Genomic DNA, 25,818 nt, shown 5'->3' on the forward strand with positions numbered 1-25,818 from the left:
TTTTATATCTACTCCCGTATTGCTTGGGGTCGTCGACCTTCAGGTGACAAGACACCTCCAGCTCACGAATTTTATCGTGCAGCTGCTCGAAAATAGACTTCACAGCCATTGAGATGGCATTTTGGACAGATTCTTCAATTTGCTGTCGAATAGTGTGGAGAGTCTCCTCAGACAATGATCCAGAAATAGCTGGAGAAGGCCCTGGCTTCGGAACATTGACCTCATTCTTCGGCGTGCCTCTGTTCGGTAGAACCATAGTGTACCGTTAGGTGGAATTTCACTTTTACAGGCGAGAAGGTGAACTGAAGAATTAGGAATGTTTTTCCAAGATAAATTAAAAGAGTGTGAGTTAATCTAAAATATAATTTCACTATTGAATTTAGCTCGAGAAATCGAATAACTGAGAAACTGAATAACATGTTTACTCACTCGACATAACCAAGAGAGGGGTGGAAGAGAGAGAGAAAGGGCGAGAAATGAATTTGGAATGAGAGTAAACACAAATAGAAATGAGAGATGATATGACAGAGGACCGAAACAGTCAAAAGTTGGTTAGAAAATGCATGTGTTATGAGACAATGTAAAGATTTGTACAGATAGATATACGTGCCGCGAACATGAGCAATTCACTTTTAATCAGCTGATTATATCTGTATTTTTACAGAAACGGTAAGATACAGATATAAAAAGCTTGGCATCAGCTGATTAAAAGTGAATTGCTCATGTTCGCGGCGCGTATATCTGTATGCACCTTTATACGAGAAAGATAAAGTATTAATTTGAGAAAATAGGACTGATTTTTAATACAAGTAAATTTATGTGGTGATATATTTCTGAAGAAGTGGTGAAAATTAGAAATCCATTAAAACAGCTAACATTAAGGCGCTGATACATCTATCAATCAAAAATGGTTATTAATGATAAATTATGGAGAACCTTTTTATAAGCTCTCAATGAGCCCAAAAAAAATAAAATATCTACCTATATCAATTGGCGCCTCAGGCGACCCTGACAACCAGCAATTAAAACTTCATAGCTGCTGCACTCCCCATGTTTACTCGGGTGAGTGTATCGAAAAAGTATTCTCTCTCTCATACATTAAAAATATCTAGGCGTTATATTTGATAACCGTTTAAGGTGGTCTACACTTGCAATATATCAGGAACAAACTTAGAAAATATACATTTCTTCTTCCTTAGGTCGGATTCTCACGCTACCACGCTACCGTACATTGCTGTGCGGAATTATTGCTTGGGGTGGTACATATAAGACTATACTTTCCCCCTTATCTGTAATGCAAAAAAATATCATGAAAACTGCAATTCGTCAGTCTGAAAATATCCCACAGACACACTATTTGACCAATTTTAAGTTCAGAACATAACTCAACTGTATGTCAAAACGCTGATTTTATAAAAGTTTTCTTTATTCAGTAATATCCGCCACAATTACCAAACAAGAACTGCTATGAACAGAGCTGGTATCATCACTCCTAGACTGCCTAAAACATTCACTACGACATCCTCGCATTATAGAATCAATATGCTTTTCCCTAAGCTACCAGAATTTATAAAAATCCTCAAGATAATAAAATAAATTATTTTGAGCAAATAGTCAACAAATGGATACTTAGTGTGAATCGTGAGGAAATGGAGAATTATTGACCGAACGAAATGAGGTCTAAGATTCAAGTCGACGGTTTGGCATTTCTCTTAATGTTTAAATTTTTATATGTTTATAGCCTATAATTATATGTTGCGCATTTACGGCGAAACGCGGTAATAGATTTTCATGAAATTTGACAGGTATGTTCCTTTTTAAATTGCGCGTCGACGTATATAGAATGTTTTTGGAAATTTTGCATTTCAAGGATAATATAAAAGGGAAAAGGAGCCTCCTTCATACACCAATATTAGAGTAAAAATCAAACTATATAGTTATTCATCATAAATCAGCTGACAAGTGATTACACAGATGTGTGGAGAAGCCAGTCTATTACTGTATTTGTATAAGTAGTCCAGTCACTATATACATTGGTGCATGAAATTTATATTGTGGTTCTGATTTTCTAATATATTATTTGGATACATAAGAGAAGTCCAGAACCAATTTCTTCATGCAAAATTTCCTTGTGCTAGATACAGAGTGGCCAAAAAACCTCGTATTTTCGGATAATTTTCCAGTTTTCAGCTATTTCTGCTAAATCTCGTAATCGAACAGAAACATTTGCTCTTGCCTTTTTTCTAGAAAATAATCAGAGACTCAATAAAGTGACTGAAGTATTCAAGATTATTATACTTGGTCCGTCCTTAGTACCTACTTATTAAGTGGACACGCCCATATTGTTTTGTCCTGCCACAAATCTCAATTAGTTATACATTTGCTGAATGATCAATGAGATTTCTTTTGAAGAGGGCCGGCTTCAAATTGGATCCTGGTATCAATCCAGAAATTCTACTCTTCAAGTTATACAGAATGCCTCTATGGTAACATATCCTGATTAGATTTCTTTTTGCGTGTTTCACACCGTAAGAAGGGGAGTGTACCGAGCGCTAATTTTCAATTCAGGCCTTTTCCCAAGTTATAATAGTAAATTTAATACGCAATAGACTAGATCCATTATTATAAGTGAGTTAACGAAATAAATTATTTCCTCTCCCTATTATGAACGGCCATGACTTCGAGTTTCCCAGGATAGATATTTAAAAATTGTGGCTCCGAGTCGTCGAGGAATGTAGATTATGGAATCATATCTAAAACTCAGCCTTCCTGTCGCGACATAGAGTGCGATAAGTTGGAAAACAGCAAGTATTACAATTATAACAAACTAATGATTTTGCAGTTACTATATTTTGTCCTAAGGCTCTAGAAGCCACGCGACGATTGGTCAAATTGATTCCCTTCCCCAATAGGAGACCTGTTTCTAATTACAGTAGTGGGGCGATTCCCCAGCCGAGAGACCAGATTACGTTTCAGATGACACTTTGCTAGGAGCACTACGAGAGTGAAGATGTAGTCATTATGTTTCGCCTTTTTTGGGCAAGTTTATATCAGTTAATGTGGGAGCTAGTTTTATTTTTATTAAAGTTTGAATTTTCTAGTAGTGCCATGTCCTGAAAACTTTAATTGTGTTTCTTCATCATGTATGAATAATTGTTTCTCCAAATAACCGCTAAGGTACATGAATACGAATAACTCCAATTCCAGAATTTAAAACACAAGAATATGATTATTATATTGATGGCTTGATGTGGCGTCGAATAACTGTTTGTTATTATCGCAAAAACAAACAAGTATTAAATTGAAATAAGCTGATTCCATCATCGATATTCACCAATACCAATAGAACAATAGATGGGTATTTTGTTTTCAAGTGCCAGTATCGCATTTTCCTGAGCATTGTTATCAGACGGGATATTTTCCTGTACACAATGTGAAATAATGATGAATGCTGCACTCTACCCAGCGATGAAGCTCGATTCAACCCACTTCAAACCCCTACTCAGCAGTAGCCTACTCAGCTATTCAAACCAGGTAACCTCCTACACTTACTGTACTTGAAAAATGCCATGCAACTGATATCATACTTAATTGGAGGTACATGGATTCGTTCCTTGGATGAAATAATTAAAGGAGGGTTCTGGTTTGTGCATAAACTCAGTATTACTCCTGACGTTGACAGTTCCTGGTCAGGCTGGAAATGGCCGACTGCTTCCGTTTTGCATCACAGGAGCGTTTCCCTTTAAGCTAATTTCCACTGCAGACTGAACATGGTACGCGTTCGATTGGACTCCTCGAGAAGCAGTTTCTCAGCAATCTGCGATCTCGTCTCTCAGACAAAGATTATCCACGTAATTTTGAACAAAATAATAAATAATTATTCAATTTTCATCATTCCTGGACATAGGGAGATTGCATTATTTTACAACGCCAAATTTTCCCCGGAGCAAAGCACAAGTTACTTTTTAGTCTATAATATTATGAAGAAAAGAACTAGCTCACACATGTACGGGATAGGACACACACGAATGACGCATCATCACGTCTGAACTACTGAACTGATTAACTTGAAATTTTGCATAAAGTTTCTTAATCTACCTAGGCTGGATATATAAATATTCCCATTGCCAATGATCAATCAATTCTAATTGAATGATTATTTCAAATTGGTCTAGTGGATAGAGTGCTTGCGTAGCAGGCTAGAGATCCTCGGTTCAATTTCAAACACCGGTTACCATGAAATGTTATTGGAAAGGTCACACTCGTGTTATCGGATAGGCACGTTATCTTTCGGTCCTGGCTGAAGTACGACAGCCATGAGGCCCATTAACGGCTCAAATGATAAATTAAGGCGAGGTGGAACTTCCATCTTCTTATCAATAAATACCATACAAACATAATTATTATTCCAAATTTATTCAATTTGTGATTTAAAGTTAAATTCTAGGAAGTGAAAGATTCCAATGTTCCTCTTCTGTTAGCATTTACAGGCTCAGATTGTGCAGCACGTACAGTTCGCAATCGCTTTTATGCTGAAAGTTATCCCTGATGGTTAAGCGGAGTATTAATTGCATTATTGAAGTCCATTCACCGTACAGATCGGGCGCTCGGTGGAGGATGGATATCTGAATTTCAATTTTCAACACGTGGCGCCCGTGATATAGTCAACTTTCTCTCATCTTTCCATTCCTCTTTTCCTTTTCCACAATCGTCTTCATTCTTTCATCTGCTTATCCCTTTTCGGCTGGCTTATTCCTTGTCTGCTTCATAAGTTCTATTTTTTCTCTTCTTCTTCTTCTTCTTCTTCTTCTCTTCTTCTTCTTCTTCTTCTCCTTCTTCTCCTTCTTCTTCTCCTTCTTCTTCCCCTCTTCTTCTTTTTAATATTTTCTTTCACCTATTTCTTGCTCTTTGTCCTTCTTCCCTTTCCGTTTCCTTTTCTTCTACTCAAGGGCAATCTAATTCTTCCTTTTATGATTTTATTCTAATCTTGCTCTCAGTGTCTCTTCCTGTTATTTCCCTTTTTTTGCTTCCAATATCCCAATCTACTCTCACTACTGTACTTTTTTATTTCAATTCTTTCTTGACATCTATCTCGTTTCTCTCAAACTCATCCCTCCGACTCTCACTGCACCATCTTGTTGTCTACTTCTACTCCACTTCCAGCATTCCCTGTTCATTCCCCTCTATCTTCTACCTCAACTTTCACAACGTTTCTCCACTAACCCTTTTTTTCCTTGTCACCTACCCAAAACCCCTTGCAACCACACCACCTCATCCAACTAAAGAACTAAACCAAACTCCTCTACCCTTCCTTTTTTTACCACTCATTATAACTGTTCCAAGAGGATAGTTACTTGATGGAGGGTAGTTAAAGGACAGTTACTCTATTTTGATGGAATAACAAAGATTGCAAGACGTAACAAGAGCCTCCTATAAATACTTCAATACGATCCATCTCTCAATAATGTACGTTCTGTACCTTCTATCAATATGTGCCCTCTTCTTCCAATCATCCAACGAATCTATGATTATTATCCTTAATTATCTATGAATATTCTAAATTTTTCTCAGTTCTTCTATAAAACAAGTTCTCCCCATCCTTAACATTGAGTATCCAATAGTGAGAATCTATTAAAACTCATACGAAACAATATTATGCAATGATTATTATATCAAATTTCTTGCAATCTCTTATCGTTCAATATTCCAGCAGTTCATACTTAGCCGATTCATTAAACATTCTGTTGTACTGTGAGCTATCGAAATTATATGAGCAGGTGTAGCCTGTGCTTTACAGAGGTCTATGAAGAAACACAAATAGATGAGTGCTTTTAAGCTACTATTTATAAACAGTAGGCCTGAAATTATTAAGTAGATGAGAATAAACACTGAGAAAAGTTTACTTGATATCAAGATAGGAATTCTTATAGCTGTAAGAATTGCTAAATTTACATGATTGTTGATCGAACAAATAACTTTGAAAGATATCACGATGCCATGGTGTCAATGGATTTTATTGCTCTTCCATTGGCGCTTTGACAATGTCGAAATCTATATAATAAGAGAGAGTAGGGTTGTGTTTGTTCGTGTGTTCGTTTGTTTGTTTGCATCAAAACATGTCAACTTGTGGATTGCATACCGGAAAAACAGGAATGATTTAGATCTCAAAATATTGCACATATATTCTAAAAATATCAATCTCATGCACCTCGAAGACCAAATTTCAATCTTCCTTCTAGAGTTTTCATAACATAAATGTTCAAATTTAATTCATGGGACATACGATTTCATACAGCAAATTCACCAAATCATTATGATAGAAATTAGAAAAAAACAGTTTGTTCTCTTATTGCTTTCTACCTATTTCCACCTTAGACCAGTTATAGAATAGACACGCCCCATACTGAAAGTCGATGAAGCTAACATCTACTGCCATATCGCCCCATCGTGACGTCAGGATTGTATAGAAAGCTTTTCTGTAGAGATTGTTTGCATTGTTTCCCATTGTTTACCTAGCAGTAAGTGGAGTCGGAATTGGTTGAATAAGTTACTACTTAACAGTAATATAGAACTAATTGGGTAAGTAATCATGTATAGTTAGTTATTCTCTTTCACTATAGTAAAAGTATAGTAGTAGGATCTCTATAGTAATTCGAGTATGAAGTATTCATCTATTAAATAAGAGAGAGTAGGGTTGTGTTTGTTCGTTTGTTTGTGTGTTCGTTTGTTCACATCAAAACATGTCAACTTGTGGATTGCATACCGGAAAAACGGGAATGATTTAGATCTCCAAATTTTGAACATAGATTCTGAAAATATCAATCTCGTGCACCTGGAAGCCCAAATTTCAAATTTCAAAAATATGCAAGTCTCCTCTTCCATAGGCTATAGCAAAAATTACGTCAATTTTGTCTTTGAAAATCTGAAAAAAAAATCATTTTTTATGCATTTTAAACTCATTTTTCACATTCAATGTTCGTTCTATAGACTTCAAATTCATAGCAACTTATAGCGCAGTGCTTGATGAATAAAGTTGATGCTTAAACTTCTTTTATAGACATAATAATAGCCGCTGGTATGTGTACCTTTAAAGCACGGTTTTATGCCTGCTATGCTCGGGCAGCAAGTGAATAGTACAGCTGGAGCGATCTAGTGTAAGTGTTTGTCCCTAGAGCTTAGCACTCGACGTTAACATATTTAATCACGATAAAATGCTATACTTCAATTGAGATTAACACTAACTGATGCATTTTGGTTGGACAAAAAAGAAATTTCAAGCAATAACGCCGAATAGACGTAAAAAAATTTTAACAGGCCATTCACGAGGAATTAAATCCAACTAACGCCGATTAGGTACCTACTGATAGCTGTCTTCCAAAATTAGTTTTTGGGAAAGAAAACTACACTAATTCAAAATATGAGCTGAATATATGAATGAATTTCATCCATTAATAAAATAGAAAAAAGTATTTAGCTGATATTTTAGCATTCAAAATTAGATTCTAATTTTTGAGGTTAGTTTTCGATCTTCTTCATTTGCAGATAGCACGACACTGGCGACAGAAAGAACATTTTTATGGCACATGCATAATGAATAGTCACCGCTTCAATAACATAACCTCACTTTTTTGCCATTTGTTTGGAATATTGATTTTAATAACATCACTGTCGGATAAATTACAGTGTTGCTGGATTGTGAAACCGTTAAAATCATGGTAAGAGTAGTGGAGTTTTGAGAGAGCTGCCTAACCAATAGAAATCGAGGGGTGTGGCCTCCCCCCTCCACCCCCCCAGCCCCAGTCGGCCATTTTGGCCCCGCCCCCAGCCAATAGGAATCAAGGGGCGTGGCCACGCCCCCTCCACCCCCCCTGCCCTAGTCAGCCATTCCCCCTCCACCCCCCCTGCCCTAGTCAGCCATTTTGCTCCACCCCCCCAGCCCCAGTCGGCCATTTTGTCCCCGCCCCCAGCCAATAGGAAGCAAGGGGCGTGTTCAAAATGGCGTCGTGCCCCCACCACCCCAACCAATAGGAAGAGGCCATTGTAGCAGGTGTCCATCTCCCCTACCCAGCTGTTCAAAATGGCGTCCCCCTTCCCCACCACCCCAACCAATAGGAAGCAGGTGTCCCAACGGTTCCCCAGCGGCGGCCATCTTTGTTGTAGCAGGTGTTAACTGACTGCCCCAGTTAACACCTGCTTAATTTGCATATTAAAAATATCCCCACATTTAAAATCTTTAAAATCTCTCAAACTACTACTAATCTATTTCCCAGTCATATTTTTTTCTTTTTTTTCCTGCATCACTTGGTCGCCTATCACTGAACATTCTTTTCAAAAACAACTCTTGCACCTGATCAGAATTCAAATTATGTTGTACAGCTTCACTCATGTCAAAGATGTACCTCTTTTTTACATATTGTGCAATCAAATAGTATGAAAAGTTGAACAACTGTTCATTTAAATATTTCTGAAAATCTTCACCTTTCATAATCATCTGCATAATGTCATCTTTTAGCTTTTGGTGAGAAGCTGAATTTTTTTCATCAAGTTTCTTTTGCACATCAGCCAACATAATATTGAATGTTGATTCTAGATTAACTACTTTCAAATTATAATCTTGCCTGTTAATAAAGTTAAGTTTATTTTGTGCAATTAGATTGTCTTTTAATTCTTTCAATTTAGTTTCTAGCAAATCTGTATCAACATGTTTTAAACAATTGTTTTTACTTTGTTGTTCACATAATGTCTTCAATTCGTCTGATTTCTGATCAAACAACGACCTACTAACATACTTTAGCTCAATATCATCACTAATTGATTTAGACAATGTTTTCAATTGTGAATCGAAATACTGTTTTTGTTGTGCTATCTCCTTCAATATATCAGACATTGAATGCAATTTACTTTCAAACACTTTTTTAGTAATTAAATCAGACTGTAGTTTTTGGAATATACTAGTTGATATTGCAAGTAATTTGCTGTCTAAATATTTCCTATCTACTAAATCAGATGATTCAGTTTGCAATTTAGTGAATATATTTGTTGATATTTCAAGCAATTTACTGTCCAAGTATTCTTTGTTAACTAGCGGTGATGATTGATCAGTCTGTAGTTTTTGTATTATACTAGTTGAAACTTCCTTTAATTTACTATCCAAGTATTCTCTGTTAACTAGCGACGGCGACCACAATGGATCAGACTGTAGTTTAGTGAATATATTTGATGATATTTCAAGTAATTTGCTGTCTAAATTTAGAATAGAGTTTTCTCAATATGGGGAAAGCACATTAAAAAAAGCACCACCATTCCTTTTACAGCATAGTGTGGGAAAAATAACATCTCATACGAACAAATATGAAATGTAATTTTTTTCATTCTTCCTGTGGTGGAGGAAAAAAGGAACATATTGTTGTGCAATAGGCCTAATGTTGATTAACACTTTGTAATGAATAACTATAGTAGTATGTAGATTAGTCCGATCTATTCTACATCCTATTATAGCAACATTCAATTAGAGTTTTCTCAATATGGGGAAAGCACATTAAAAAAAGCGCCACCATTCCTTTTACAGCATAGTGTGGGGAAAATGACATCTCATACGTGAACAAATATGAAATGTAATTTTTTTCATTCTTCCTGTGGTGGAGGAAAACAAGGAACATAGTTTAATTTGTACCAAACGCTAGTAGTGTGGTTTGAGAGTTTAGCGCTAGTAGTGTAGTTTGAGAGTTTAAAGATTTTAAATGTGGGGATATTTTAATATGCAAATTAAGCAGGTGTTAACTGGGGCAGAACACCTGCTACAACAAAGATGGCCGCCGCCGCTGGGGAACCGTTGGGACACCTGCTTCCTATTGGTTGGGGTGGTGGGGAAGGGGGACGCCATTTTGAACAGCTGGGTAGGGGAGATGGACACCTGCTACAATGGCCTCTTCCTATTGGTTGGGGTGGTGGGGGCACGACGCCATTTTGAACACGCCCCTTGCTTCCTATTGGCTGGGGGCGGGGACAAAATGGCCGACTGAGGCTGGGGGGCTGTACCAAAATGGCTGACTAGGGCAGGGGGGGTGGAGGGGGAATGGCTGACTAGGGCTGGGGGGGTGGAGGGGGCGTGGCCACGCCCCTTGATTCCTATTGGCTGGGGGCGGGGCCAAAATGGCCGACTGGGGCTGGGGGGGTGGAGGGGGGAGGCCACACCCCTCGATTTCTATTGGTTAGGCAGCTCTCTCAAAACTCCACTACTGGTAAGTTAACCAGATAACTTAATCGGAATTAAAAACTAACCGATCTTTGTGGAACAGAAATGAAACTGTAAAACTAACGCTGATTTGTTAATTGTACGTGCAACTAGCCAATAGTTTTGAGACTTCGTTTTTCCTTATGCAATGTTTAGGCCTACACGTGGCATGCATTATTAATTTTTCAGCTAGAACAGCTTTTTGAGACAAAGTGCTCAATAAATGTCTACAGTTTCAAGAATGCTGTATTGGCAATATGAAAACGCATGCAGTTGATATGCCTTTGAATAAAGGTCACGTCTGAACTACTGGACTGATTAACTTGATATTTTGCATATAGATTCTTGCTTAACCTAGGATGGTTATAATCCTATTTCGAATTCTTCAATATTTGATCAAATCAAGTTTTTAGTTAGTCAAGTTTTCAATTATTTGTCATGATTTCAGTTGTTGTAAGGAAGCAGCGGAACATTTCTCTTGAAAGGATAATTAGAAGATAGCTATGATTGGGGATCCTTTTCGAATGATAAAAACAGGTTTTCCATCACACCCAAATTTTTTCTGCCATTTTGGATTTAACTTCTTTTTTTAATTGAAAGGTGGTCATATGATACATGATTCCGATACAGGATTTCCAGAGAAAAGGTTGTAACATATTAAAATCTGATGAGCAAACAAAATCCCTATTTGGGAGAATTTTATAGGTCTGAAGTGAAATAGCTAGTCTAGTATAGCCAAATGTGATAACAATTACTAAAAGATTAGATAATAACAGGTATCAGGGCTAAAATTAGAACAGCCGAATAAAAAAGAAAGTTATTTGCTATTTATATTATATTATATAAAGTATTGGAAAATTTGAGGTTAGGCTTAAAATACCTACTGATCGGCGACCTAATGATCGATCAAGTCGCATAACGTAGAATCTAGCCAGACACCTTGGCTAAAATTCATTGTAAACAAATGGTATGCAACTGGAGGACTTTGAAAAAACACATGGCTAATTGTTGTGGAGGGAGAAACAACTTATAAACCTTATAAAAATCTTTTATATGTAATAAATATACTTAAACCACCAAATAAAAATAAATTAGAGTATTAAGGAAGTAGGATGTTCCTAGGCGCATGTATACAGTAGTGAATTTGCATGAACCAATCAAATTGTAGTAATCGATGGGCGGCAATGGAGAGCTGATTCAAATGTATTTATAAATATTTCTATAAATGATAAGATTTTGTAAATTTTTACTATTAAGTTTATGTATTTGGATAGGGCCCGAGGACATATAAAATTTCATATATATGATATAGGTAATAATTTAGTAGATTGGCATGGACTATTTGAACCTTTAAATGGCATAGTAGCGAATTATTTAAATTTATGTAAATTTGCAAGTCGGAAATGAAAATTGTAGAAATAAAAGTAGAACCTGCCCACTTGCCTGCGAGACACCACTATGGAAGGATACTAAAATTTTGTAGAGCACAAGACCCTTTATTACATTGTACTTTTTAAAGACTTAAAGTTTAAATTCATTTATTAATTTTCCATAAGACTTAGTGATGCTGCATTGAAGCGAAAGTCATTAAATATTTATTTAATCCCTTGGAGAAGACGACTTCGGCCACCAAAAATCCAGGACTACCAGGAAATTCGGATCGCCACCAACAGCTTATAAGAATTCAGCACGTGAGTGATATATCATCGAATATATAAGTTAGGGCGCCCTCAGTGCTTCGAGTGGAACAAATATAAAAGCAAGCTCGTCGGAAAGGTCATAAATATTAAAAATTAAAACAAAACTTGTGCAAGTCTTAAGAAGGTATAAGAAATATTTCATTAAATAAGAATAAGTCAATTTACATATCCAAAGGTACACAAATTAAAGGAATATTAAATTTCTATCTTGTAATACAAACGCTCACTCAATCATTGATTCTATTCAATAATTTGTAATGATATAATGTAGCTCTTGTTCACTGGATAAATTGATTTATCTACTTCCATCAGAGGCCGAACCTTATGCCCTATGAGATATATATATATATATATATTATATATATATATTATTAAGAAATATAGTGGAAACTACAGAAATTAATATATTTATAATCTATGATCTATCAATTTATTATTTTATGATTTTTGGAATAAGATATAAAGTGAGATTGCCTAAATCGACAAGCAACAGCAACAGCTGAAAAATAAATAAGTTTATTCCCACATAATTCAAACAATACAAAATACAAGTTCAAAATACAAAATACAAATTACATCTCTACATAATAACTTAGACCATACTATTTCAAAAAATATGAATGCATAAAAATATTTTTGATGAAAATATATTATCATCTTTAATATTCAATCATCTCATATTTAAAATGAAAAATGAATGCATATTATCAATGAATTAAAAAGGCACATGGTAGTGTTTCGTGCTAGAGAGCTAAAGAATAGTGTACCAGTCTGTGATACTTTATTTTGATATATTTATTCTTATATTTGTTGTGTATGTTTTGTTGCTCTATATATTTCCATATTTATCTGACTTTAATATTTATTCGTGCAATATATGAATCAAGTTTTTTATGGTGTTCCATTTATTTCATTCTCCAATACCACGCAGGACAAATCTCATATCTATTTATTAATTTTCAGTATTGAATTATTAAGAGAATTACCATCCGATTTTATCAATAATAGAATAAGCTGGTTTACACAGCAATATATTGCATTGTTAATTAAATCTCTGGAAATAATTCCTTCCAAAGATTTCTATAAATTGTCCAAGAGCAATAGACTGCAGGAGCTCCTGAGCGAGATTATAAGGATTTTATCGAAATTGTGTTCTAAAAAACCACGACCAGACTTATATATTATTACACTCACGCTTTACCGATTGCAGCCAAGCCGAGGCAAATCGTTATTCATTAAAAAATAACGTCAGAAGGTATAGTGAAAACTGCACATAGATATCTCAAACCTTTCAAAGTTTATTTTCATTAATTTCCTTCATTATAGTATAGAATATGATAGATAGATGGATGATATATCGATCCATCTATCATCTTCTATACTATAATAGGGGAAAAAATTAGCTTAAACACGTATACACGTGTAGAGGATAGGAATGTTATGTTTGACGCATCATCACGTCTCAACTACTGGACTGATTTACTTGAGATGCTGCTTATAAATTCTCAATCAACCAAGGATTCTTATAGGCCTATTTTCAATTCTTCTGAATTTCAACACGTAAAGTTTTAAAATATACCCTTGCGAATCACGGGTTACCTGCTAGTACTCTATACATTCAAAGTATATAAATTCTATACGAAGTCTTTGAAGTGTTTATAAACTTGAGATGGATAGTAACTCAAACCTTTTCCACCTCCTTCTCCTCCTCCTCCTACTCCTCCTCCTCCACCACCACCTACTTCTCTTCCTCCTCCTCCTCCTCCTACTCCTCCTCCTCTCCCTCCACCTACTCCTCCTCCTCCTCCTCCCCCACCTACTCCTCCTCCTCCTCACCCCACTCTTCCTCCTCCACCTTCTCCTTCACCTCCTCCTCCTCCTCCTCCTCCTCCTCCACCTTCTCCTCTTCCTCCTCCTCCTCCTTCTCCTCCTCCCCCTCCTCCTCCTCCTCCTCCTCCTCCTCCACCTACTCCTCCTCCTCCTCCCCCACCTACTCCTCCTCCTCCTCCTCCTCACCCCACTCTTCCTTCTCCTCCAACTATTCCTCCTCCTCACCCCACTCTTCCTTCTCCTCCAACTATTTCTCCTCCTCCTCAACTCCTCCACCTCATCCTCTTCCTCCTCCACCTTCTCCTTCACCTCCTCCTCCTTCTCCTCCTCTTCCTCCTCCACCTTCTCCTTCTCCTCCTCCTCCTTCTCCTCCTCTTCCTCCTCATCCACCTACTTCTCCTCCTCCTCCTCCTCACCCTACTCCTCCTCATGCAGTTTATATGTCTATGAAAAAAGGTGTTGATATTTTTACATAAATAAATTATTCTCTTTCATTCTTATTCAATTACAATTGTAGCCCTGATAGAATGATTGACTCACTGTACAGTCAGTCGAAAATTTTAATATTGGAATGAGGGGTATTTTGGCAAGCTGAACAAAAAGATAAGTCCTATGCACCTTTTCGATATTCAAATGAAAAATGAGTTTTGTGGGTTGTCAAAACTCCCCCTGGAAGGGAAACTATTCAACTTATCCTATCATTTAGTAGAATACCAATGATTTCTGCTTTGAATGACATGTTTCTTGTAAAACAATCGAACTCTTTGTGAATTTAGATATGACCTACACTGTAGATTCATATAATTCTATTAATTAAATACATGGGAATTGAAGTATTTATTTCAGTCAGTTCTTGGTTAGATGATGATATTGATTATCAATAAAAAAATGATAATAATTTTATCAGTACAGAATTAGTTGAATGAATTGTTATTGTACTGAATTCTTGGTCAACAATATTTTAATATTGGTATTTATCCATTCATTATTTTTCCAGAGGTAAATTTTTAGAATTATAAAATATTTATCAGGTCCTATCAATTTATCATTCCTAACAATGAATTGTCCAAAACATGAATTCAATCAAAATAAAAAAAGGCCCATATACTTCTGTATTCATGTTCGCGAACGTGTTCGCATGTTTGCACTTGTGATGGATAGCCAAAATTGTAGAGCAAACTGCACGGCGAATTGTAATGGAGGACTTTGATTGGCTGAAAAGTTCAGCGTTCAGAGTGCGGTACGGCGAACAGTTGAAACGGAGGCGAGTGGTACGACGAACGGTTCGGAGTACGGTACGGCGAATGTTTAACAGCTGATTTTTAACTTTATGAAACATGCTCATGTTTACTGAAAGGCGTGTTGTTAGGCCGAATGCACGGTTTGCTGCGCGGTAATATCGATATTTAATCGAGGTTCAGTTCAGGATGTGTGGTCGCACCTTTAGATGTTACAGAACATTTATACAGATCACAGGCCAAAGCAACATAATTATTTATTTATTTATTTATTTATTATTATTTATTTATTTATTTATTATTATTTATTTATTTATCATTTATTTATTTATTTATTATTTATTATTTATTTATTTATTTATTTATTCATTTATTTATTTATTTATTATTTATTTATTTATTTATTTATTTATTATTTATTTATTCATTTATTTATTTATTATTCATTTATTCATTTATTATTTATTTATTCATTTATTTATTATTATTTATTATTTATTATTTATTATTTATTATTTATTTATTTATTATTTATTTATTATTTATTATTTATTTATTTATTTATTTATTTATTTATTTATTTATTTATTATTATTATTTATTTATTTATTTATTTATTTATTATTATTTATTTATTTATATTTATTTATTTATTTATTATTTATTATTTATTTATTTATTATTTATTATTTATTTATTTATTTATTATTTTTATTTATTTATTTATTATTTATTATTTATTATTTATTTATTTATTTATTTATTTATTTATTTATTTATTTATTTATTTATTATTATTTATTTATTTATTTATTATTTATTTATTTATTTATTTATTTATTTATTTATTTATTTATTTATTTATTTATTTATTTATTTATTATTTATTTATTTATTTATTTATTTATTTATTTAGTCAAATGCCATTCAAACTAATGACTATACTGAAAATTTTGAGTTTTGATATTTAAAAACTGATTAAAAACAAAAATATCTATACTATAATAAAAGAAAGAACTGGCTTATACACGTATGGAATAGGAAAATTAATTATGTTTGACACACAATCACGTCTTTACTACTGAACTGATTAACTTTAAATTTTGCATATAGACTCTTGATTAACCGAGGATAGTTATAGGCCTATTTTCGATTCTTCAAGATTTGATTACATCAAGTTTTCTGTTTGTCAAGTTTTCAATTCGTCTGCTTCCAGTTGTTGTATGGAAGCAGCTGAACATTTCTTTTAAAAGTGAAATTAGAAGATAGGTATGATTTGAAATCCTATTCGAATAATAAAAACAGGTTTTCCGTCTACCCAAATTTCGTCCACCATTTTTGAACAGCCATTCTGAATCTAACTTCATTTCTTTTCGATTGAAAGGTGGTCATATGATATAGATGATTTCGATACAGGATTTCAAAACAAAAGATGGTGAAAACCGCACATAGATATCTCAAACCTTTCAAAAGCTATTCTAGTTCAAATATACTGATAGGCCTATATAATCCATATTTTCTATCTATCAACTTCTATACTATAATGAAGGAAAGAACTGGCTTATACACGTATGAAAGTGTAAAGGATAGGAAAATAATTATGTTTGATGTCTGAACTATTAGACTGATTTACTTGAAATGTTGCATATAAATTCTTAACTAACCGAGGATTCTTAAAGGTCTATTTTCAATTCTTATAGATTTCATTACCTCAAGCTTACAGCTTGTTAATTTTTTATAATAGACCCTTGCGAAGCACGGGTTACCTGCTAGTACGAAATAATATCAGCTATTCAAATATCATTGAAACTAGGAATCAATGAAATATGGGCTCCTAATTTAGGCGCAAAAATAAGTATAACCAGCATCTTTGGTAGATTAAGAATATTTTTTATGCATATTATCAAGTAAATCAGGTAGCAATAGGCCTAGTTCAAACTACATCAGTAGATGATGCGATCTCATACAAAGTTATGATCATAACAATATTTTTTTATAGCAAGTATCCCGTACTTTGCACCGGAGAATTTTGTGTTGTAAAATGTAATCTCCTTATGTCTATGAAATACAAAAAATATAGTTATTATTTTGTCAAAATTACATAATAATTGTCAAATACGGAATCAAAACTGGCATACTGAAGCACTTGAAGAAATATCGGTTTGATTAGGCTTTCACTGTAATGTAAACGTGTTGAATCACATTTTTGGATAAATTTTTCTTGGTTATTAACTAAGAATTGATCAATTGATAGCAATGAAAATAAGCCGATTTCCATCCTCGATAAATTTGGAATCTTTGTGTAAAATTGCAAGTTAATAAAAGCATTGTTTCAAAAGTTTTTATAATGCGTCAATCCTGTATTTCCTATCTGGTACATGTGTAATACCTTTCTTTATAAGTTATGACGACCCATTTTGACATCATAAAATAATTCAAAAGAAACAAACTATATTTAATAGAATTAGGAAATTGAAATAACAATTGGCCTAGTCGAGGTAACAGATAGTCTTGAAGGATTACAAGAGTTGATGAACAGTGTAACAAGAATAAGCTCACAGTAATAGAAATAAACACGAAGAAAACAAAACTTCTGATAGTGAGTAAAGAGAACATTGCTGGAGCCAGCCTTTACATCGATCAAGTTAGGGTAGAAAGAGTGAAAAAGTACAATTATCTAGGAACAATTATCAATGAGAAGTGGGATAACTCTCAAGAAATCCGGTGTCTCATCGAAAAAGCCCGTTCAGTGTTTGTTAAAATGAGCTCACTCTTCAAATCTCACAATTTGTCTTTAGAAATGAAGCTCTGACTCATGCGTTGCTACATTTTCTCTGTTTTGCTATATGGTGTGGAAACCTGGACTCGAAACAAAGAAATCACCAGGAGACTTGAAGCATTTGAACTATGGCTTCACAGAAGAGGATATCTTAAGGATATCTTGGACACAAAAAGTTACAAACGCAGAAGTACTACAATGCATGAGAAAGGGAGCAGAGTTGGTAAACACCATAAAATGCCAGAAACTCCAATACCTCGGGCATATAATGAGGAACACAGAAAGGTACGGGCTATTCCAAGAGATCCTTCAAGGCAAGATAAACAGCAAGAGAAAACCGGGTCGAAGAAGAATATCTTGATTGGCAAATCTGAGGAAGTGGTTCGGTAAAACATCAGTAGAACTCTTCCGAATCGCAACCAACAAAATCAAGATAGCCTTGCAGATAGCCAACATCCGGAACGGATAGGCACTTAGAGAAGAAGAAGTCGAGGTAACACTCTAATAAAATCGAATCTTCTTTCTGATAAGGAGCAGTTGTACTATCTATAAAGCGATAAGAGATCCATGGAAAATATAATTATGCATTATTGAGAATTCTTTGGCACAAATGAAATTATGAAGCAAATTAGTTTATTTATTGGCAGATTATAATAAAAAGGAAAAATACTTGTACGATTTGAGGTTAGAATCCTTTGTTTTGATTTAGTATGTCACATGATCTTAGATCAGTCAACAAAATTTATTGAGCAAGCAAATCAGCTGACTGATCACTCGACTATCATCAATTAAACTATATTTTACTTGGATAATTATTAAATATTATATGTAAAGATAGGTTCATGTAATGGAAAAGCCATAATTATTATGTTATTTGGAATATTTATTGAAATCTAAAAATGTATGAAAAAACAAGAGTGTACAATGCTCACATAAAAAAGATAAATATATTCAATATTATCTTCTCTCTCTATATCTATAAAAGGCTAAGCCCTGACAGACTGAAATCACACCACAGCCCAAACTACTGTGCCTACAAACTTGTAATTTTGCACAATAATTGTTTATGATAGCCTCAAAGCATCCACTAAGAAAGGATTTTCAGAAATTTGCCCCCCTGAGGGAGTTGCCCCCCCCCAAAAATGTGTGCTTTTTAATCGCTCATTGCACAGCAAAGTCATGAGGAACTTTTTTGTTCAGCTACGAAAAAAAATTAGATCTCTGCAGAAAAATTCCGACCAGGAGCAGAGAGGGGTCCAGGAGAGGGCATTTTTGGAAAATTGTCATGTAAAATCACACTACAGCTCAAACTAATTGGCCTGCAGACTTAAAACTCTGCACAAATATTCTTCAAACATGCTAGACGCGCACTAAGAACAGATTTTGAGATATTTTGCCCCTAAGGGTTTCAAAGGATGAAAAAGGATCCTATTTAGTAAGGTTATGAACATGGTAAGGTGAATGCTATATTTAACTGAGATAATTGACACATGATATTCCAACATAAATGGTTGAGTTCAAAGCCACTGATCAATTCCATCGGGTTTTTTTTACTGTTCAGTAAAAAACCTGATCACAGATTAGTGATCACAGATGAACCACAGAATGGAAGGTTGGCTAGTATCTTGACGCCATAATCTGCCATCTTGAAAGAAAGTGTAGCATTGTAATACAGCAGTAGTTTCAATTTCTAACAAGATGATGCAGTCATGTGTCGTGGTCTTGGTGCACTCAAATCTTGGTTAGATTGATACCTTCCATTTTGTGTGTATTCTGTGGCTGAACGGTTGCTCATGAGTCATGACTGACAGATGTCTCCCCTGTTGATCATATTTTGTAAACAAAACTAGAACTTAACCTATTTCATTGTAATCAATTAAAATGGAAAACCATCAGGTGATTGGAGTAGTTTTAAAAGCTTTGTGAAATATTTTAAATGTTATTGAATTTATGTAATCATGCATTTCTCTGCTCCCAAATACATTATAATGGAGTCCATTATTTGTAAACAACCTCGTATTCTGCCATGTCTGTTTATGTTCAGCTACTCTATTTACATTCTTTTCCATTGGTGGAAGAGTACGATTAACTGATCAGTGAGCGAACCAGATGTGACGTATTTTTTTTCTTATCAGTTAGACCAAAGACCTTGAAGAGGACTGTATAAATGCACAATACCTATGCCTTCCCAATGCTAGCTCTTAATTGAAATTAAAGGCTTCATTGAGGTATTTTAGCGCGAGATATTATATAATATATATTTTTTTGTAATATTATAGATCACAAAAATCTTCAAGATTTTTAGTATGTAATAATCTTCCAGGCTGTCCCCTTGATGGCCGATTTCCAAATAATCTAGCGCTGCATGTGAGTCTATGCATTGTTCAATGACAAAACAGTACTTCTTTCAGAGCCACGTTCACTCACCGATCTCATCGTTCACTCACCGATCAGTGGCTTTGAACTCAACCAATGTTGTAATCATTGGAAAACCTTGAAATAATTTTATCAATCAGCTGATCGAATTCAATTTTCCGTGTAAATCAGAAGCGCGAGCTTGCCACATGTTTGTTCCATTGTTGTATGCTTGGCCAATTCGGTTTGCGCCTTCTATCAGACTATATGGAGTCTCATACATTCCGATTAGAACAGAGCATAGATATTTTCTTTGGTTAAGAGTTTGTTGATAATTCTTTTTTCAAATTCATATTTTATTGCAAACAAAAATCACATTGGAAAATTTCTTAATTGACAACAAGATCACAAAAACTAGATGTCAAACATAAACCTACATTTATTTGTAGCACGGCCAGAAAAAGACAAACTTGAGTACTAGCTGTGAGTTCATTCAATATAAAATATTTTTAATATTTGTTAATATTTTGTGAACAAAAATACGAGTTAATGAGGGATGTGAGTAATTTCTTATATTTGATCTAAATGGTTATTCATATTGTAGTAGTCGGGGTCACTTCAATCAAAGTTTTTTTCTTTTGTAGCTGAAAAATTTCATATGTATTGATTGTCCATAATGTATCCAGTGTCCATAATGGAAGTGATTGAACTACTCAAAATTAATGGCTTACTGGTCCTTTATGGAATTTATAGTATTCCTGGTGATTGAGCCTGTCTTTTTTCAGCATTGACTATTAATAATAAAGCTTTATTTACAACTAGCTTACCTGGGAACTTCATACCGCCAAAAAGTCAATGTATCTCATGTCACACTTCAATTTATTTGGTGAATCATGAAATTTATCTGACAATCAATATCTTCATTTACCAAGAATGGTTATAGGCCTATTTCCAATTCTTCGAAATTTCATTATGTCAAGTTTTCAGATTATCAAGTTTGAAAATAGATCCTTGCGAAGCACGGGTTCCTGCTAGTATTATCATATATTGAGATTTATTCAAGTGAAATACTTACAGGCTGTTATATAATTTATTTGTATATTATCTTATTTATTTTTTGTATAACAAAAGCTAAGGAAACCCTGAATCTTAAATAGCCAATCACATCACGTCTTACAAAGACTAAAAACCAATCAGACGAGGGCTTACAAATTTTAGAGAAAGAGATGAAATTTTTCCCAAGAAAAGCTCTCTCTGGCTTGTGATCTCGACCTATACGGCAGCACATGGAGATAGGGTCCCTTTTCAAATAATTTTAAAAGCATCAAGCCAGTCCCTTTTTTAAATGTCAAATATTTGTAATTAGTGTTTGATTATTTGTGAACTCAGTGTTTGTTTAAGAGTCCTCAATTGTACATTATTCTGGCATATATATACTTAATACTGATAGAGATTTACAATCTGGACCATACACGAGCCCAGCGGAGTTGAAAGGATTTGGCTAATTAATTATTGGAGATAATTAATTTTCCTACAAGAACTTCAGAACGTCGTTTGAGTGAGTGTTATGTTCTTAATGAGCTCATTTGACCAAAGGTCTTTATCAGTGAATTGGGGAATTATTCAAAGTGCTATATAACTTTTTATTCATGTCGAACACCATAATATATTGGATAAGAACTCTTTTTATGAATATATATGATATTATAGGAAGCTTATTTCCATGCATGGCACGAGTCCACATACCCTGAGATTTTAAATGATTATTTTATTGATTATTAATTATTGATTGAAGATTATTCCATTGAACCTATAGACTGAACCAGTTCCAATTTGTTAAATCCTGATTCGACCTGAAGTTTCACATATCAGTATTAATAAATATATATTTTTTATAGCTCACAATATTGTGAATGCTAACAATTCCTGTGATAACTGAGATATTAAAGATACTATTTATATGGAATTGTATTTCTAAGAGATTTTATATTCATAAATATATATATTTCATAGCTCACAATATTGTGAATGCTAACAATTCCTGTGATAACTGAGATATTAAAGATATTATTTATATGGAATTGTATTTCTAAGAGATTTTATATTTGTATTATTTTATGGGAATATATTTATGTTTTTTGTCAGCATACAAAATATTAGAAGCTTTTATCATTTTCCTGATTCATCTTGTGATATACAGTTAGAGCTGTCTTGGTACCAAGCATCTTTATTCTGGGGGCGCGACAGTCGAGACTGACGACAGTTGAGGCCTGCGACAGTAGAGGACTGTTTAACAGTTTATCAGTTAACTGTTTATCAGTATTAATAAATATATATTTTATAGCTCACAATATTGTGAATGCTAACAATTCCTGTGATAACTGAGATATTAAAGATATTATTTATATGGAATTGTATTTCTAAGAGATTTTATATTTGTATTATTTTATGGGAATATATTTATGTTTTTTGTCAGCATACAAAATATTAGAAGCTTTTATCATTTTCCTGATTCATCTCGTGATATACAGTTAGAGCTGTCTTGGTACCAAGCATCTTTATTCTGGGGGCGCGACTGTCGGGAGTGTACGAAAATTGAAGAGTCCTCTACTGTCGCCTAACGCAGGCGACATTTGAGGCCTCTTTTTCAGGTGTCCTCTCCCGTCGTAGGTCTCGACTGTCGGGGCTGTACAAAAATTGGAGAGGCCTCAACTGTCGCCTAACGCAGGCGACATTTGAGGCCTCTTTTTCAGAAGTCCTCTCCCGTCGCTGGTTTCAAATGTTGCTGGTCTCGACTGTCGGGCCTGTACAAAAATTAGAGACTCACTTGCAGCAGACGACAGTTGAGGACACATCCTACTGCAATTCCAGACAAAATACATTTTGTAATGATTATAACTTCTGATTTGTTAAAAACCAAATAATGGAAACTTCCTTCATAAAAAATCTTATGAACTTTGAAGGTAGATAGGGCTTATCCTTAAAGGATTTTCAGAACGATCATCTTTGTGAAGAGTTACAGCTTAATCAGTCAAGTATTTCAAGTGTGATGAGCTCACATACAAACAGACAGAAAGACAGACACCATCTCGTCTTATAGATGGATAGAAGATAGATAGATATTTAGATTTATCAATGAAGGAGGCATAATGCAATACGAGTTTGAAAATTTCTTTTTTATGATGAAGCAACTAAGGTTTATTTACAGTTGTAAAGTTGCAATACTTATTCATAATATGGAAGGAATAATGGGATATAATATATTATTCAATTGCTGGTAAATCCATACAAATCAAATGATAATATTCTTTTGGTGCTGTCTACCATTCTGTAGAGCCTAGCGCAGGCGACAGTTGAGGCCTCTTTTTCAGGAGTCCTCTACGGTCGCAGGTCTCGACTGCCGGGAGTGTACAGAAATTAGAGTGGCCTCAACTGTCGCCTAACGCAGGCGACATTTGAGGCCACTTTTTCAGGAGTTCCCAACCGTCGCAGGTCTCGACTGTCGGGGCTGTACAAAAATTAGAGTGGTTTCAACTGTCGCCTAACGCAGGCGACATTTGAGGCCACTTTTTCAGGAGTCCTCTACCGTCGCTGGCCTCGAATGTCGCCGGTCTCTACCATCGCTGGTCTCGACTGTCGCAGGACTCTTCTGTCGTTCGCCTCGTTTGACATCGACCCTTTATTCTGCAGCATATATAGTTAGTGAATTAATTAAGATTGATCTTATTCAGAGCAACTATTACTTATCATCCTTTGATGATAGTCATATTATTCAGCCAGCGAAACTTTACTGATATTTATAATAATAAGTCTACAATATATCATATAAGGATCCAGAGAACTTCTAGAACTGGCGTGGTTAGTCACAAGGAATTTCGATAGGATAAATTATTAGTGTATACCTGTATTCATGATGAGCGTTTTGAAACTCAGTTAGAAGTATAATAGTTGATTTTTATTACTCTTGATTGAATATATGGTTACTGATAATCAGTCACTGACTATCTTTTTGATTTCCTTAATGGTGTCACGTGGTATTTTTGCATCACAAAATATTTTTGAAATGAACTATTGAGCTTTAATAGAATTATAGAATAGAAAGGAAAGATAGCCTAGTCAAAGTACTACTCAAGTAAAACCGGATGCTATTGGTGATAAGGAGTAATCATATTATCTAAAGCGATAAGAAAATCATGCAAAATTGTAATTCAACAATAATGAGAATCCATTGGCAGAATTAAAAATTATAAAGCGGCCTATTTATTATTGGCAGATCATAAAAATAAAAGTTTGCATGTACATTTGAGGCTAGAATTCTTTGTTTTTGTTTTAAATGAATCAATCAATCTAGGGTAAATTGACACTTCTTTGAATCGATACCTAACAAATCAGCTGATTGCTCGATCAACCAGTGTAAATTGAATTATAAGTTTTACTCACAAAATATATATTATATACACTAGGGAAAGGTTTATGTAAATAGATAAGGACAACTATTATTGCTGCATGAGTATTTATTGCAATATAAAAAAGTATGAAAACCAAGAGTACACAAAGCTCATATAAAAAATTAAATGTACACTGCTCTATAGTATCGTATATCCAGATTTATTTATTGGAATAATCTAAGACAATCACTCCATTTATTTATATAAAAACTTTTTATTTATCTTTCTATAACAAAGTTGGAGAAACCCTGAATCTGAAGTAGCCAATTGCATTGAGTCTTACTAAAATTAGAAAGCCAACGTGCTTAAGCTTACTCAGAGTCTCTTCTCGTTTCTCTCCTCTACTTTCTCCTCCTACTCCATTTCTTATTTTTCCTCTCCTTCTCTACTTTCTTTTTCTCTCTTCCTTCACGTCCTTTCAATTCCTCTCCAATTCCTCCTTCCCCGTTTCCCTTCAATTCCTATTTATCTCCAGTGTAAGTCCTCCTGTTACGTCATCTCTTCTTGTTTCTATCCTCTTCTTCCTCCTCATACTTCATTTTTTATTGATCCTCTTCTTCTTCTTCTTCTTCTTCTTCTTCTATCTTCTCTCTTTCTCCACCTCTATCTCTTTCTCTTTCATTACCAGTGTGAGTCCTACTCTTACGTCATGTCTTCTTCGTTCAGAAGGAAGCTTACAAATCATTCAAGGAAGAGATGAAATTTTTCTGAAAATCATTTCTCTTTGGCTTGTGATCCCGATCTGTGAGGACGCACATGGAGATTAGGGTCCTTACTTTCTATTAAATTTTAAAATCATCAAGCCAATCCCTTTGTTAAATGTAAAATATTTGTAATTAATGTTTGATTATCTGTGAACTCAGTGTTGCTAAAGAGTTCTTAATTGTAATCTGTTCCCATAAACATATTTTCAATACTGAGAGAAATTTATAAGAAATCTGGAATACGCGCGAGCCCAGCTGAAATGAAAAGGACCTGCATAATTAATTATTGGAAATAATTAATTCACTCTACAAGACCTTCAAGAACATCATTACCGTGAGTGTTAGTTCTAATGAGCTCATTAGCCGGCTTTTAATAGTGAATTGGGGAATTGATCAAAGCGCTATATAAATTAATTCAAGTTTAAAAAATTTGCAACGTGTTGAGTGCTATCATATAGTCTATAAGAACGTTTTATGAATTTATTTGATTTATGTAGGAAGCTCACTTCCATGCACAGCAGGAACTCATA

This window comes from Nilaparvata lugens, chromosome 4, assembly GCF_014356525.2.
Source record: "Nilaparvata lugens isolate BPH chromosome 4, ASM1435652v1, whole genome shotgun sequence".
NCBI lineage: Eukaryota > Metazoa > Arthropoda > Insecta > Hemiptera > Delphacidae > Nilaparvata > Nilaparvata lugens.